This window comes from Hevea brasiliensis, chromosome 2, assembly GCF_030052815.1.
Source record: "Hevea brasiliensis isolate MT/VB/25A 57/8 chromosome 2, ASM3005281v1, whole genome shotgun sequence".
NCBI lineage: Eukaryota > Viridiplantae > Streptophyta > Magnoliopsida > Malpighiales > Euphorbiaceae > Hevea > Hevea brasiliensis.
The window spans coordinates 94,895,614-94,899,374 of record NC_079494.1 but is presented as its reverse complement, the minus strand read 5'-3'; positions in this window follow the sequence as shown (position 1 = coordinate 94,899,374).

The window sequence follows — 3,761 nt, the reverse complement described above, 5'->3', positions numbered from 1 at the left end:
TAGTATGGCTTGGAACCAAATATAGGTTATTGGATGTATAGTATAAGTTAAATTTATATTTAAAGCACTTTAAATATAAATTTAATTAATGAAAAATTAATTAATAAAGATTAATTAATTAATTTATATTTGATATATTTGATTAGAAGAAGAGAAATAATTATTTTGGGTTGAGAACTCAAAATTAAGACACAGGGGTATTTTGGTCATTTCACAGGGTGACATGTGGTACCATGAGATGGTGACACATGGCACTACACATAAGCTTGCCAAATGTCTTTTAATCATGTAAGATGATCAAAGTCAAGATTAAATATAGGTTTGACACTTGGTACAATGTGATTGAAACCTAGAACCAATCACAGTGTGACATGAGGCAAGGATTTTAAGTGGTGACCTAGCTATATAAGTGTAAGGATGAAAGAACAAAAACACAAGCTGCCATTCATCTCTTTGTGCCGCCACCCTTGGCTGCTCTCCCTTCTCTTCTTCTTCATCTCTCATCAATTCAAAGAGATTAGTAAACAATCTCTTGAATTAAAAATACTAGAAATTGTTTCTAGTGTGTTATTTACATCTGTAATCTCTCAAAAGGCAAAACTTAATTTTCTAATTCATAGAAAAAGCTTTAGAAGCTATTCAAGAGCTGCCATAGGTGATCTTAGTGTGGAAAAGCTAGAGGGACAACATCTGGTGTCCTAAGACGCATCCCAAAGGTGTCAAACACACTGTAGTGCATCAACAGATTACTGCACTTGTTCTTGATCTAATCTAGGGTTCTAATGAATTAATCTGATTAATTATAAAATCTTAAATAGCAAAAATAGATCCAAAACATATTAAAAGAGTTTTAATATGCCGTTTATCATTGAAATCAAATAGATAAAAATGAATCTTACATGATGCATGTGACCCTAGGTGAAAAATTTTTGAATTCAATGATATAAACTTGTATTTTTCATGCTTTCGCTCTTTCAATTGGTATCAGAGCAAGGTTATATTTGCCATTTAGATTGTTGATTATATGATTTAATTGTGTGGTTTGATCATGAGATGACAGATCCATTGCTGGTTGCAAAGGAAAAGTGGCGACTTGGTGATGAACACCATTGGTGCGCACACTTTGTGGCCACCAATGGTGTGCGCAAGGTTTGGATTTTTTAATTTACAATTGTTGTATGATATAAAAGTTCATCCTATGTCTAATTAAATTGTTTAATTAGAGTTTTAATCACACAATTAAATTTTGATTCAGATTTAAATTTTAAAAGTTGTTTGAATGTGATTCAAATATGAATGTTTAAAGTTGTTTGAATGTGATTCAAATATGAATGTTTAAAGTTGTTTGAATGTGATTCAAATCTGAATTTTTAAAGTTGTTTGAATGTGATTCAAATCTTAATTTTAAAAGTTGTTTGAATGTGATTCAAATCTGAATTTTTAAAGTTGTTTGAATATGATTCAAATATGAATTTTTTAAATTTGTTTGAATGTTATTCAAATCTGAATTTTTAAATTTTTTTGAATGAGATTCAAATATGAATTTTTAAATTTGTTTGAATGAAATTCAAATCTGAATTTTTCAATTTATTGGAATCATATTTAAATCTAGATTTTTAAGTTGAATATTAGATATTCAATTTAATTTAAGTATGTATATTTTATTTAATTGTTAAATAGTGATATGCATGATGGATGATCATGGACTATAAAAGACCAATGTGATTGGATTTATTTCTTTTATGTTTCTTTGGGTTGTAATTAATTAATTTATTTTAATTTATTTTTGGGCATGTATTATTAAGGTTATAATAATTTTGGGTTGTAATTTCATTTATTTAGTTCTTGTAAATTCACCTTGGTATGCCAAGGATTACTATGTAATTGGATTGCAAGAAGATCAAGGAGGTCAAAAGCATTGGTGGGACCAGTGGGAGGAATTCAAGATCAAGTGTTGATTATGTACTCCTTTAGCAATTCTTGTAACATGAATGAATAAAATGCACCTAGGAATGCCCTGATTCAATTCTTGGTGGCTCAGAATTGAATCCCTTAGAATGGCCATGATCATACCATATTTACTGTTTATCCATGAATGCATGAGATGCATGGGAATGTATGCAAGTATATGATATATGTATGCTAAATGGATAATATGCAAAGTGAGACCATAATAGTAATTAGGACGATCACAAAATCTTCCAAACAAATGATTAAGTTGTATATGCTATAATTAAAGTAATTATAACATGAGCCCTCCATTGGGGCAATTATTTTAAGAAATTTTACATAATTGCATATGATGCAATTAATTTAAGAGATTTTCTTAAGAATAATTGTTAAGCATGAGATGTTGTAAATATGAAAATGGTTTAGTGGCCAATAATGGATGTGCCTGAGGACATTAAAATTATTTGCATGTTTACTGGCTCAATGGGATCAACTTAACTAATGCAAGATAAGTCAATAATGGATGTGTCTGAGATTTTGAGCATTAGGGGCTAGGTAAATGTAACATCCTCCCTGTACGTAGTCTGTACGTTCTGTTGCTCCAGTGACCTAATGTATGTCCAAAAAAATCAGGATGTTTAGAACTACACTTCAGTGATAGTGAATAGACATATAATGATGAAATAAATAAAAAGAAAATACAAGAAAAATTAAAGAAAAATAAAAGAGAGAAAATGAAACAAGATTAAACGAGCCGGTGCCGTAGCAATGGGTGACCGCACCGGGAAGTTATGGTGAAGATAATTGCCGACCCCAGGACCGCGAGGAACCATCAGAATTAAATTTTAGGACATAATTAGAGGCTTATTGAAATGTAATTGACACTAGAAATATCAAAGAAAAATTAATAAATTAGTACAAAGAAAAACGAAAATTTGAGAAACAGACAAAAATCAGTGTTACCGAAAAATCGGGAATATAACCCAAAGAGGGGCATTTTGGTTATTTGACACCTAGAGTTGCCTTTTGACCTCAATTTCCATTAGAAATAAATGATATTACATTTTGAAAATATCATGGAAAATAAAAATGAGATACATAATGTAAATAAAGAAAGAATGGTGGTTAAAGTGTAATTTAGGAAACTTTGAATAATTAATTCTTTAATCCAAGTTAGTGCTCCACTAACTCCTAATTTGGGACACCTAAATAAGCCTTTGGGACAGCAGAACCACTTCATCTTCAACCTTCCACAAAACCAGCCGAATTCCTCCATGAAAGAACTCCATTGCCATACCTTGCTCCCCCTCCATGCAATCATGTTCTAGCCATTATTTCCACTTGGTTTCTTCATTAAAGCTTGCATACTCAGCTTGAGCAAGCTTTTGAGAGCAAGAAAGGAAGGATTTGGTGAGGTTTGGGGAAAGCTTGAAAGAGGTAAGTGTCCAAATCCCCTCCCTTGCTTTAGTAAACTTCATGTTTAGGTTGAGGTGAGTTGAATGGTGAAGAGAATGGAAGAATTTATTGAGTTATGAAATTGGTCAATTTCGGCAGCCGTGAGAACCTATGTTGCTTAAGTTTTTCTTACCTCTAATGGATGGAAAATAATGTTGATTTAGTCATTTTAAAGTTGTAGTAATTTAGTTTTCAAGTATATGTACATTGAGTACTTGAATTTAAGGGTTTGGAAAGCAATTTGTATACCTTAGCAAATTGTCACTTTTAGCAGCCTTTAAATTCATGAATTAGTGTTTGGTTTCATGAATTTTCTTTATGAATTATGGTGAAGATGAATTGAGGGCAGTGTATGG